Source organism: Delphinus delphis, chromosome 1, assembly GCF_949987515.2.
Source record: "Delphinus delphis chromosome 1, mDelDel1.2, whole genome shotgun sequence".
NCBI classification, from domain to species: Eukaryota; Metazoa; Chordata; class Mammalia; order Artiodactyla; family Delphinidae; genus Delphinus; species Delphinus delphis.
The window spans coordinates 134,771,791-134,786,010 of NC_082683.1; positions in this window are offsets into that span (position 1 = coordinate 134,771,791).

Below are 14,220 nucleotides of genomic sequence, written 5' to 3' on the forward strand. Positions count from 1 at the left end.
ATGTTTTTCTTGTACATATCATGACTGATAAAGGTAAACTGAAAAACTAATGTTTTGTGATCCATATGTGGTAAGACAAAAATTCTCACATCCCTATTTCCAGAAAAAGGATGTCTGAATTTTAAGGCTGCCTTTTCTCATTTGAAAACTTCTATATCATAGAGAGAATCAAGGGCTCCAATCTTTACCATCATTATTCCTTTGAAATACTAGGATCAGTAAGAAAATCCACACCATGAAGCTTTGGTCATGTGAACCCTTTTACATTAAAAAAAAAATTAAGCTATCTTTCAATGTAGGCAATTTCTTGAAGACTGACAGCAAAATTATAGAGACCGATTGTTGAAACTTAGCTGAGCCATCTCTGTAAGTCATCATAGTTCCCTGGAGCCTTAATGTAACAATAGTTAAACAGTGGTATTGTTTAAGCATTTATATAACACGATGTTCTCTGAAGTCCAATTTATTATGTGACATTCTGTTTAGCTCCTAGTATAAACTATCAGGAGAAAAGACTGAAAGGTGAAATTAAAGAATGTGAGTGATACAAATTTCTTTGTGATAAAATACCAGACTTATACCCAAATGTAAAAAATCCAACACAGAAGCATTTCTTAGTGGTAAAATCAGAGAAAGAGGTGTGAATTACTGGCACGCTGCCTATGACTAGGTTCTCACCCTTCTAGCCCCTCTTCTAAGGCCTCCTGTTTGGGCGTTAAATGGCAGAACTGGCCCCTAGTTCCTTTCTCTCTTTCTACAGTAAGGAATGTCTCCTCTTTCCTTCTCAGTTACTTAATCAGCAAAATGTCCACTGAGGAAGGGAGTGAGATGAGAGTAAATATCAGAGTGCATTTCAATGTAGAGTATTACTGGTTGAAACTTCTTTCTTAGAATGAAGTGATCATGAAACAAAGTTTAACCCAAAGTCTCTAACTACTGAGTGTTTTGGTTCAAAAACTTTAGAGAAAACATGTTAAATGCAGTAAAATTTTAAAATCCAGATTTACCTTTAATTCCAACATATCTATAAGAATGATGGTATACTAATTGACCAAAAAACTGTAGTCTGGAAACGTCAGTGATAGTTGACCCGGAAAGAACAGGTTTCCCATTGGGGTTTTTGTGATTTTCCATCAGACATCTTTATTGGAGAAGACAGTTGGAGAGTTATATGGAGGATCAATGAACAGTTAAATATCACATGACAGTTAAATTTCGTATGTGATACTCAACCGTGATATGAACTGGAAAAGCTGTTTTTCATACAAGTTTAGATAATTATCCACAATTTGTTTCTAAAGAAGAAAATTCATTTTGGATGATGCTTCTTAGAATTCACTCTTTAGAGAAAAAACCCAGAATATTGAGTTATATTCATCACTTCTCAAGATGGACAATTATTGGGTTTCCGGCAGGGTGAATCTGGTAGAAGCAGTATTTACATATTTAGTAGGTCAAACCGTAACCCTCTCTATAATGGCACAAAACCACCAGCAGGAACTCTACCAACACCGGGTAACCTGACAGCAACTAATTTCACACTTTGCCAGTTAGATGGGAATAATGGAATCACTGCGCTAATAAGGCTCTTTCAGAATCCTATCCATTTGCAAATCGCCACACAGAGAATCATTTAGACAGACCCATGTCAGACTAATGAGTGTCAACACACTTTGACAGAACCCTGTTTAGTAATGAATAGTTAAGATCCTATTTGAATTAGCAGAGTAAAGAATGAACCTTTGGAGGCTCGTACATGTTGACTACTTGACTTTGACTAGGACAGCCAATCTGCCAATATGTTTCCCTACCTTCTCCCAGAAGGTGTGCTTTGTTTGGTAGTTAACTGAAATAGCTCAAAGCATCAAACAAATTTAATAGATCATTTGAAAATGAATAAATAGGTTTCTGTATATGGGCAGGGATAGCAATAAGAAATGTTCAAAAGATCGGGAGATGCTCGTGGTTAAGGGTTAATTATATTTTATTGACAAAAGATGGGTTGATATCTACTATACTTAGAACAGGCCCTCCCCCCACCCATATTTTTGGTGTTAAGGATCTATTAGAAGTAGTGATGGTCCCCAAGAAATGTTGACTGGGAAGTGGGGGCCTGAGGTGTGTGTTGAGGGAATGGGGGTGAGAACACACAGGAGAATCCTGGTTGTAAACTCCTTAGGGGTAGAATAGAGAGCGGCTTTACTATTAGCCACTCAGGTTTTAACTCCAGTGGCTTGTGCCAGTACCCCTTTCCCATCCAAAAACACACCATGGGATATCAAAAGAGGGCCATTCCAGCTGAGTGAGCCATGCCTTTCCCCTCTCTCTCACACACATTTGAGATGCCAGTTGTCCATTTCAAGGTATGGGGATAACTAGAGACTTCTGCCTGCAGTCAGACTATGTCTAACCTAAAGACTTAGAATTGTAGAATTTTGGTGTAGCAGGGACCTCAGATGAGGAAATTTGAAACCTGGAAGGACTGACTTGCCTATGGTCACACAGCTTAAATTCCCATTTCTGCTGACTCCTAGCTCCTCAGGGCCCTTTCCACAGGAAAAATATTGCAACATCATCTTGTGTCATGTAAATGATTTGATGCCAGAAGACACAGTTTGGGCATAAGTCCAAAAGAATGGTGGTTCTGATAGATAGCTGAGCAGCCCCTGGTGTTGGTGGGGAGAGGGATTGATTTACAAAGATCTCATATTTTTGAATGTGGATAGATTAAATAACAGTGGGCCAGTTATACAGCTGAAGAATCTGAATCAGGGTGGGGGGCATCTTCGGGGTTGAGAAACTAAAATATTACAGAGCAGTCCTTCTGAGGCTTCCTATTAACATTTATACTAGGTAGCAAGGCCTTTCTAACAAACTGTTGGTATCTTTTCAGAATTAAATTCATTTTACTTATGTATACAGTGCCACATTATTCATAGTTTTGCAGGAGCCATCACTAAGACATTTAAAAGATTTCATTTCTGATGGCTCGTTCAGATCTTGACGTTTTCCAAGATGCCAACCAAGGCGCCTGTCAGCTAAATTTGTCCGTTTGCTTTGAACGCAGCCCTGTTCCTAACAGGTGTCATTTGTCTCATTTAGTCAGTCACCAGTTGGCCTAGTAAGTTCTTGTTGTCATTAGCCTTTTGGAACCAGAATACTTTAAACTCTGCCATTCTTTTTTTTTTTTTTCTTTTTAAAATAGACTTTATTTTTTAGAACAGTTTTAGATGCACAGCAACACTGAGCAGAAGATACAGAGATTTCCCATATGCCCCCTGCCCCAACACATGCACAGCCTCCCCATTATCCACATCCCCCATCACAGTGGTGCATTTGTTACAGTCGATGAACCAACACTGACACATCATTACCACCCAAAGTCCACAGTTTACATTAGGGTTCATCCTTGGCTTTGTATATCCTATGGGTTTGGTTAAATGTATAATGACATGTATCCACCATTATAGTATCATACAGAGTAGCTTCACTGCCCTAAAACCCTCTGTGCTCTGCCTATTCATCCCTCCTTCCCCCTGGCAACCAAGTGTTAATTTTTTTTTTTTTTTTTTCCGGCAGCGGGCCTCTCCCGCAGCGGAGCACAGGCTCCGGACGCGCAGGCTCAGCAGCCATGGCTCTCGGGCCCAGCCGCTCCGCGGCATGTGGGATCTTCCCGGACCGGGGCACGAACCCGTGTCCCCTGCATCGGCAGGCGGACTCTCAACCACTGCGCCACCAGGGAAGCCCTGTTAATCTTTTTAAAACTTAAAAATGTTTATTATTTAAAGAAATAGACTAATATCTTCAGTCCCGCTGCCTGGGTTTGGATCTCCTCCCTACCATGGCTGTGTAACCAATGGCAAATGGATTAACTTGCTTAAGCCTCTGTCTTCTTATCTGTAAAGTGGAGGTGCTAATAGTATCTATGTTGTAAGACTGCTGAAAGATAATCTAAAATTTGAGAAGCGTTCAGCCGGGCACCTGGCACTTAGTAAACACAAATCCAGGTGCGTATAGTTACCATGGTTATCATCTGTCATCTTGTCATCTCTGTGGAGGCTGCCTTTCATTGTCCCAGTGTGCATCTCACATTCATCCCTCCAGAGGAAATCTGATTGGGTGACGTTGTCATTATCCAATATGGAGCATCTCTGTTAGACAGACTCTCACAGACCCATATCATGGGTGGTTGGTCATTCTGATGTCCAGCCTATCCATAGCCACTTTGGGCTTGGGTCCCACCCCCAGACTAAACCACTGGCACCAGAAGCATAGTCCAGTGATATGACACAAGACAGAACAAGAACCGCCCCCCACCATTGTAACCACTTTCCTCAGAGGAGGGCTCTGGGGGTAGCAGGCACTCAGAACTCTTTGGCTTGTGCAGTACAGTTGGTTAGGAAAGGAAAAGAATCCAGAAAGAGCCTGGAAGAAAATGAGGGGGGACTTCCCTGGCGGTCCAGTGGCTAAGACTCTGTGCTCCCAGTGCAGGGGGCCCGGGGCTCGATCCCCAGTCAGAGAACTAGGTCCCACATGCCACAACTAAAGATCCCGCATGCTGCAACTAAGACCCGGCACAGCCAAATAAATAAATATATATTTTAAGTGAGGGAACAAGGGATTAAAAACTCTATTATTATTGGTTTAGTGTTGTTGGGAGGATTAATGGAATCAATCCACATACAGTATTTCTCGAAGTGCTGGGTGAATTGTAAGCACTCAGTATGTGGTAGCCTTGAGGATGGCAATGATGATGGTGGTGATGACGATTATGACTGTTACCAGGTCTATTTGAGGCTGAAGAACAGGTACAGGTAGAATGATGGGGAGAGGGAGATAAAGGACAGATTGTACTCAAGAGAAGGGCCATTAGGGGTTTAAGGTTTCAAAGCAGGAGTAGCTCCTGGGGATGTAACAGCCCAAACCGAGGTACTAAAAGTGGCAGTGTGACATGCATACACCTGGCAGCTCCTTCCTCCCTGCACCTACAGATAGACTGAGTGTCCAAGATGTGTATTCTCCTAGGGTCTCACCCAGTGCACACTCCTCCTGCCTCGGATCCATGGGGAGTGCTCTGCCACTACCTGATGCCTTTTCAGAGGTACCCAGTTCTCTCCCCTCCTAGGACCTCAGAAAGGGGCCAGTGTTTGAGGTACTCCTGCCTCAGAGAATGAGTGTTCCTGCAGAGCCACTGGATGGCACGTACTGGCAACTGGTGCGAGCTTGGGCTGCGGGGAAGGTTGCAGAACAGGAGACTATAGCCTGGCACAGATGCCCAATTCCCAGCTAAGGGAGGGGTCGTGGTAGATGGGAAGCAGTCGTGCTTCCATCGTTTATTATTTTATTAACCATTTAGGGTACTGTATGCAGTGAGCATCACCTGGTTTCATCTCTAGTTTTCCTGTTTGCGATTCCTTCCTGCTTTTTATTTTTATTTTTTTTTACATCTTTATTGGAGTATAATTGCTTTACAATGGTGTGTTAGTTTCTGCTTTATAACAAAGTGAATCAGTTATACATATACATATGTTCCCATATCTCTTCCCTCTTGAGTCTCCCTCCCTCCCACCCTCCCTATCCCACACCTCCAGGCGGTCACAGAGCACCGAGCTGATCTCCCTGTGCTATGCGGCTGCTTCCCACTAGCTATCTACCTTACGTTTGGTAGTGTATATATGTCCACGCCACTCTCTCGCGCTTTGTCACAGCTTACCCTTCCCCCTCCCCATATCCTCAAGTCCATTCTCTAGAACGTCTGTGTCTTTATTCCTATCTTACCCCTAGGTTCTTCATGACATTTTTTTCCCTTAAATTCCATATATATGTGTTAGCATATGGTATTTGTCTTTCTTTTTCTGACTTACTTCACTCTGTATGACAGACTCTAGGTCTATCCACCTCATTACAAATAGCTCAATTTCGTTTCTTTTTATGGCTGAGTAATATTCCATTGTATATATGTGCCACATCTTCTTTATCCATTCATCTGATGATGGACACTTAGGTTGTTTCCATCTCCCGGCTGTTGTAAATAGAGCTGCAATGAACATTTTGGTACATGACTCTTTTTGAATTATGGTTTTCTCAGGGTATATGCCCAGTAGTGGGATTGCTGGGTCATATGGTAGTTCTATTTTTAGTTTTTTAAGGAACCTCCATACTGTTCTCCATAGTGGCTGTATCAATTCACATTCCCACCAGCAGTGCAAGAGGGTTCCCTTTTCTCCACACCCTCTCCAGCATTTATTGTTTCTAGATATTTTGATGATGGCCATTCTGACTGGTGTGAGATGATATCTCATTGTAGTTTTGATTTGCATTTCTCTAATGATTAATGATGTTGAGCATTCTTTCATGTGTTTGTTGGCAGTCTGTATATCTTCTTTGCAGAAATGTCTATTTAGGTCTTCTGCCCATTTTGGGATTGGGTTGTTTGTTTTTTTGTTATTGAGCTGCATGAGCTGCTTATAAATTTTGGAGATTAATCCTTTGTCAGTCGCTTCATTTGCAAGTATTTTCTCCCATTCTGAGGGTTGTCTTTTGGTCTTGTTTATGGTTTCCTTTGCTGTGCAAAAGCTTTGAAGTTTCATTAGGTCCCATTTGTTTATTTTTGTTTTTATTTCCATTTCTCTAGGAGGTGGGTCAAAAAGGATCTTGCTGTGATTTATGTCATAGAGTGTTCTGCCTATGTTTTCCTCTAAGAATTTGATAGTTTCTGGCCTTACATTTAGGTCTTTAATCATTTTGAGTTTATTGTTGTGTATGGTGTTAGGGAGTGATCTAATCTCATACTTTTGCATATACTGGTCCAGTTTTCCCAGTACCACTTATTGAAGAGGCTGTCCTTTCTCCACTGTACATTCCTGCCTCCTGTATCAAAGATAAGGTGACCATATGGGCGTGGGTTTATCTCTGGGCTTTCTATCCTGTTCCATTGATCTATCTTTCTGTTTTTGTGCCAGTACCATACTGTCTTGATTACTGTAGCTTTGTAGTATAGTCTGAAGTCAGGGAGCCTGATTCCTCCAGCTCCGTTTATTGTTCTCAAGATTGCTTTGGCTATTCGGGGTCTTTTGTGTTTCCGTACAAATTGTGAAATTTTTTGTTCTAGTTCTGTGAAAAATGCCAGTGGTGGTTTGATAGGGATTGCATTGAATCTGTAGATTGCTTTGGGTAGTAGAGTCATTTTCACAATGTTGATTCTTCCAATCCAAGAACATGGTATATCTTTCCATCTGTTTGTATCATCTTTAATTTCTTTCATCAGTGTCTTATAATTTTCTGCATACAGGTCTTTTGTCTCCTTAGGTAGGTTTATTCCTAGATATTTTATTCTTTTTGTTGCAGTAGTAAATGGGAGTGTTTTCTTGATTTCACTTTCAGATTTTTCATCATTAGTGTATAGGAATGCCAGAGATTTCTGTGCATTAATTTTGTATCCTGCTACTTTACCAAATTCATTGATTAGCTCTAGTAGTTTTCTGGTAGCATCTTTCGGATTCTCTATGTATAGTATCATGTCATCTGCAAAGAGTGACAGCTTTACTTCTCCTTTTCCGATTTGGATTCCTTTTATTTCCTTTTCTTCTCTGATTGCTGTGGCTAAAACTCCTAGAACTATGTTGAATAAGACTGGTGAGAGTGGGCAACCTTGTCTTGTTCCTGATCTTAGTGGAAATGCTTTCAGTTTTTCACCATTAAGAACGATGTTGGCTGTGGGTTTGTCATATATGGCCTTTATTATGTTGAGGAAAGTTCCCTCTATGCCTACTTTCTGTAGGGTTTTTATCATAAATGGGTGTTGAATTTCGTCAAAAGCTTTCTCTGCATCTATTGAGATGATCATATGGTTTTTCTCCTTCAGTTTGTTAATATGGTGTATCACGTTGATTGATTTGCGTATATTGACGAATCCTTGCATTCCTGGAATAAACCCCACTTGATCATGGTGTATGATCCGTTTAATGTGCCGTTGGAGTCTGTTTGCTAATATTTTGTTGAGGATTTTTGCATCTATGTTCATCAGTGATATCGGCCTGTAGTTTTCTTTCTTTGTGACATCCTTGTCTGGTTTTGGTATCAGGGTGATGGTGGCCTCGTAGAATGAGTTTTGGAGTGTTCCTCCCTCTGCTGTATTTTGGAAGAGTTTGAGAAGGACAGGTGTTAGCTCTTCTCTAAATGTTTGTTAGAAATTGCCTGTGAAGCCATCTGGTCCTGGGCTTTTGTTTTTTGGAAGATTTTTAATCACCGTTTCAATTTCAGTGCTTGTGATTGGTCTGTTCATATTTTCTATTACTTCCTGATTCAGTCTTGGCAGGTTGTGCATTTCTAAGAATTTGTCCATTTCTTCCAGGTTGTCCATTTTATTGGCATAGAGTTGCTTGTAGTAATCCCTCATGATCTTTTGTATTTCTGCAGTGTCAGTTGTTACTTCTCCTTTTTCATTTCTAATTCTATTGATTTAAGTCTTCTCCCTTTTTTTCTTGATGAGTCTGGCTAATGGTGTATCAATTTTGTTTATCTTCTGAAAGAACCAGCTTTTAGTTTTATTGATCTTTGCTATCATTTCCTTCATTTCTTTTTCATTTATTTCTGATCTGTTTTTTATGATTTCTTTCCTTCTGGTAACTTTGGGGTTTTTTTGTTCTTCTTTCTCTAATTGCTTTAGGTGCAAGGTTAGGTTGTTTGTTCGAGATGTTTCCTGTTTCTTAAGATAGGATTGTATTGCTATAAACTTCCCTCTTAGAACTGCTTTTGCTGCATCCCATAGGTTTTGGGTTGTCGTGTCTCCATTGTCATTTGTTTCTAGGTATTTTTTTATTTCCTCTTTGATTTCTTCGTGATCACTTCTTTATTAAGTAGTGTATTGTTTAGCCTCCATGTGTTTGTATTTTTTACAGATCTTTTCCTGTAATTGATATCTAGTCTCATAGTGTTGTGGTCAGAAAACATACTTGAAACAATTTCAGTTTTCTTAAATTTACCAAGGCTTGATTTGTGACCCAAGATATGATCTATCCTGGAGAATGTTCCATGAGCACTTCAGAAGAAAGTTTATTCTGTTGTTTTTGGATGGAATGTCCTATAAATATCAGTTAAGTCCATCTTGTTTAATGTATCATTTAAAGCTTCTGTTTCCTTATTTATTTTCATTTTGGATGATCTGTCCATTGGTGAAAGTGGGGTGTTAAAGTCCCCTACTAGGAATGTGTTACTGTTGATTTCCCCTTTTATGGCTGTTAGTATTTGCCTTATGTATTGAGGTGCTCCTATGTTGGGTGCATAAATATTTACAATTGTTATATCTTCTTCTTGGATCGATCTCTTGATCATTATGTAGTGTCCTTCTTTGTCTCTTGTAATAGTCTTTATTTTAAAGTCTGTTTTGTCTGATATGAGAATTGCTACTCCAGCTTTCTTTTGGTTTCCATTTGCATGAAATATCTTTTTCCATCCCCTTACTTTCAGTCTGTATCTGTCTCTAGGTCTGAAGTGGGTCTCTTGTAGACAGCATATATATGGGTCTTGTTTTTGTATCCATTCAGCCAATCTGTGTCTTTTGGTGGGAGCATTTAGTCCATTTACATTTAAGGTAATTATCGATATGTATGTTCCTATTTCCATTTTCTTAATTGTTTTGGGTTCGTTATTGTAGGTCTTTTCCTTCTCTTGTGTTTCTAGTCTAGAGAAGTTCCTTTAGCAGTTGTTGTAAAGCTGGTTTGGTGGTGCTGAACTCTCTCAGCTTGTCTGTAAAGGTTTTAATTTCTCCATCAAATCTGAATGAGATCCTTGCTGGGTAGAGTAATCTTGGTTGAAGGTTTTTCTCCTTCATCACTTTAAATATGTCCTGCCACTCCCTTCTGGCTTGCAGAGTTTCTGCTGAAAGATCAGCTGTTAACCTTATGGGGATTCCCTTGTGTGTTATTTGTTGTTTTTCCCTTGCTGCTTTTAATATATTTTCTTTGTATTTAATTTTTGACAGTTTGATTAATATGTGTCTTGGCATATTTCTCCTTGGATTTATCCTGTATGGGACTCTCTGTGCTTCCTGGACTTGATTAACTATATCCTTTCCCATATTAGGGAAGTTTTCAACTATAATCTCTTCAAATATTTTCTCAGTCCCTTTCTTTTTCTCTTCTTCTTCTGGGACCCCTATAATTCGAATGTTGGTGTGTTTAATGTTGTCCCAGAGGTCTCTGAGACTGTCCTCAATTCTTTTCATTCTTTTTTCTTTATTCTGCTCTGCAGTAGTTATTTCCACTATTTTATCTTCCAGGTCACTTATCCGTCCTCCTGCCTCAGTTATTCTGCTATTGATCCCATCTGGAGTATTTTTAATTTCATTTATTGTGTTGTTCATCATTGTTTGTTTCATCTTTAGTTCTTCTAGGTCCTTGTTAAATGTTTCTTGCATTTTGTCTATTCTATTTCCAAGATTTTGGATCATCTTTACTATCATTATTCTGAATTCTTCTTCAGGTAGACTGCCTATTTCCTCTACATTTGTTAGGTCTGGTGGGTTTTTACCTTGCTCCTTCATCTGCTGTGTTTCTTTGTCTTCTCATTTTGTTTATCTTACTGTGTTTGGGGTCTCCTTTTTGCAGGCTGCAGGTTCGTAGTTCCCGTTGTTTTTGGTGTCTGTCCCCAGTGGCTAAAGTTGGTTCCGTGGGTTGTGTAGGCTTCCTGGTGGAGGGGACTAGTGCCTGTGTTCTTGTGGATAAGGCTGGATCTTGTCTTTTTGGTGGGCAGGTCCACGTCTGGAGGTGTGTTTTGGGGTGTCTGTGGACTTATTATGATTTTAGGCAGCCTCTCTGATAATGGGTGGGGTTGGGTTCCTGTCTTGCTAGTTATTTAGCATAGGATGTCCAGCACTGTAGCTTGCTGGTCGTTGAGTGAAGCTGGGTGCTGGTGTTAAGATGGAGATCTATGGGAGATTTTCGCCATTTGATATTATGTGGAGCTGGGAGGTCTCTTGTGGACCAGTGTCCTGAAGTTGGCTCTCCCACCTCAGAGGCACAGCACTGACTCCTGGCTGCAACACCAAGAGCCTTTCATCCACACAGCTCAGAATAAAAGGGAGAAAAAGTAGAAAGAAAGAATTAGTAAAAGTAGAAAGAAAGAAAGAAAGAAAGAAAGGAGGGAGGAAGGGAGGGAGGGAGGAAGGAAGGAAGGAAGGAGGGAAGGAAGGAAAAAAAGAAAGAAGATAAAATAAAATTAAGATAAAATATAATAAAGTTACTAAAATAAAAAATAATTATTAAGAGAAAAAAAACGGACGGATAGACCCCTAGGACAAATGGTGGAAGAAAAGCTATACAGACAAAATCTCACACAGAAGCATACATATACACACTCACAAAAAGAGGAAACGGGGAAAAAATCATAAATTTTGCTCTCAACGTCCACCTCCTCAATTTGGGATGATTCGTTATGTATTCATGTATTCCACAGATGCAGGGTACATCAAGTTGATTGTGGAGCTTTAATCCGATGCTTCTGAGGCTGCTGGGAGAGATTTCCCTTTCTCTTCTTTGTTCTCACAGCTCCCAGGGGCTCAGCTTTGGATTTGGCCCCGCCTCTGCATGTAGGTCGCTGGAGGGCGTCTGTTCTTCGCTCAGACAGGACGGGGTTAAAGGAGCCGCTGATTCGGGAGCTCTGGCTCACTCAGGCCGGGGAGAGGGAGGGGCACGGAGTGTGGGGCGAGCCTGTGGCGGCAGCCGCCAGCGTGACGTTGCACCAGCCTGAAGCGCGCCGTGCGTTCTCCCGGGGGAGTTGTCCCTGGATCCCGGGACCATTGTCCCTGGATCCCGGGGCCGTGGCAGTGGCGGGCTGCACAGGCTCCCCGGAAGCGGGGTGTGGATAGTGACCTGTGCTCGCACACAGGCTTCTTGTTGGCGGCAGCAGGAGCCTTTAGCGTCTCATGCCCGTCTCTGGGGTCCGCGCTTTTAGCTGCGGCTCGCGCCCGTCTCTGGAGCTCCTTTAAGCAGCGCTCTTAATCCCCTCTCCTCCCGCACCAGGAAACAAAGAGGGAAGAAAAAGTCTCTTGCCTCTTCGGCAGCTCCAGACTCTTTCCCGGACTCCCTTCCGGCTAGCCGTGGCGTACTAACCCCCTGCAGGCTGTGTTCACGCCGCCAACGCCAGTCGGTACTCCGACTGAAGCCCAAGCCTCAACTCCCAGCCCCGCCCGCTCCGGCAGGTGAGCAGACAAGCCTCTCGGGCAGGTGAGTGCCGGTCGGCCCTGATCCTCTGTGCGGGAATCTCTCCGCTTTGCCCTCCACACCCTGTTGCTGTGCTCTCCTCCGCGGCTTCGAAGCTCCCCCCTCCGCCACCCGCAGTCTCTGCCCGCGAAGGGCCTTCCTAGTGTGAGAAAACCTTTCCTCCTTCACAGCTCCCTCCCACTGGTGTAGGTCCCGTCCCTATCCTTTTGTCTCTTTATTTTTTTGCCCTACCCAGGTACGTGGGGAGTTTCTTGCTTTGGGGAGGTCTGAGGGCTTCTGCCAGCGTTCAGTAGGTGTTCTGTAGGAGTTGTTCCACGTGTAGATGTATTTCTGGTGTATCTGTGGGGAGGAAGGTGATCTCCGCGTCTTACTCTTTCGCCATCTTCCCGGAAGCCCCAAACTCTGCCATTCTTAACCACGTAGACAGAAATTGTTTTAACTTCTCAGGCAAGGACTTCTCTAACTTTAGAAGTATCATCGTGTGCCACTTTTCACATGAAATTGAGTGTTTGACATACCCCAAAACTGAGTAGAGAATTTATTCATAGCTAAATTTTCTTGATTATAAGCATAGATATCAGGAAATGCTTTTATCTTTCTGTCTGGTGTAAAGTTTGTTTTATATTTCTGTTAAATTTTTAAAATGTTTTTTAGTTTATGGAAAAATGGTTATATAGTATGGAAACAATGTTTACTTGATTATTGCTTCTTGGTGCAATTTAGATAAATAATTTGATGAGGAAACCAAAATATTACTCTATTTCTGCCTTCTAAACTTAGGTTATGGAACTAATGGGAAGTTATTGGGCTCAAAGAATTACGATTAGCCTAATCTTTGGAGTTTGTAACAGCATTTTGTTTGATTTGTTTAAGTATTTATGAAGTTGGAATTTGTTTTGTCAAAAATGTCTAGGTTTTTTTTTTTATAGTTTTTGTTGTGATAATTCTGCAGGAACGAAAATGTCACTTAAATATGTGACCCAAAGAGCTTAGTTGAGTAAAATACAAAATCTCTTGTGTAGTTGTGAAAACAAATACTTGACATTCTTCTTGACCAAAATATATGTCTTCATTTTTGGCATGACCTCTTTATTCTTCAAGTACTTCGGCCTTTGTAAACCTTTGTTGTATTGTAAATACTTTTATTCCGTGAAATTGGAGATTCATTCACACTGGAGCCTTTTCTTAAGTACCTGGCAGCCACATTTCAAAGACTTGTTTTCTTTCTCTCCTTCATAGCAACAGATCAAACCCTTCTAAACCATCTTCCAGTTTCTTAAATATTCTTTTGAGACTATTCCACACATGAATTCCAAACCTAGGCCCGTCTTGCTGTGACTGTAATTCAGTGCTCTTTCAGTCACTTCCTTGATTTCCTGGTTCCACATTCAGAGTCTGCTGCAGTAGCTCTTCTGCCTCGAGCAGAGTATTTCCAGGTGGTTCTCAACTCCATTTAAGTAATGTTTGGTACAAACTCTTCCTTAATCTGTCATTCCACAGGACCACAGGTAGAAACCAAAGACTGAGCTCAGTTCATTTCTTACTACAATAAATGACTCCTCGACAAAAGCATCCTGTTACTACAGTGTTGTTACTCATATGTTCTGGTGAAAAATCTCTTCTCATACCACGTATATGACAATACCTGTCAATTAAATAAGACTGTGTATGAACCATTTAGAATACTGTTAGGCAAAATATATCCCCATAGGATGTTCCATATTTCCTCCTCACAATACCTTCCTCCTTAACAGATACTGGTCTTTCCTTTTGCTTAGAAGGATGAAACTTAAGGAGACATACATGATATGGGCCAGAGCCACAAGTTTATCCTTTCTTTTCTGAATTTTAAAAGTAATAACATTCCTGTATTCATCTGGAGTGGGGCAGAGGCCTGTCAAATTCTACCTCCTAAATGTCTCATTAGTCCACCTATTTCTCTGTAGAGCTGCTGCCACCACCTTAATCAAATTGAGAGGAGAGGGGTAGAACATTTGGC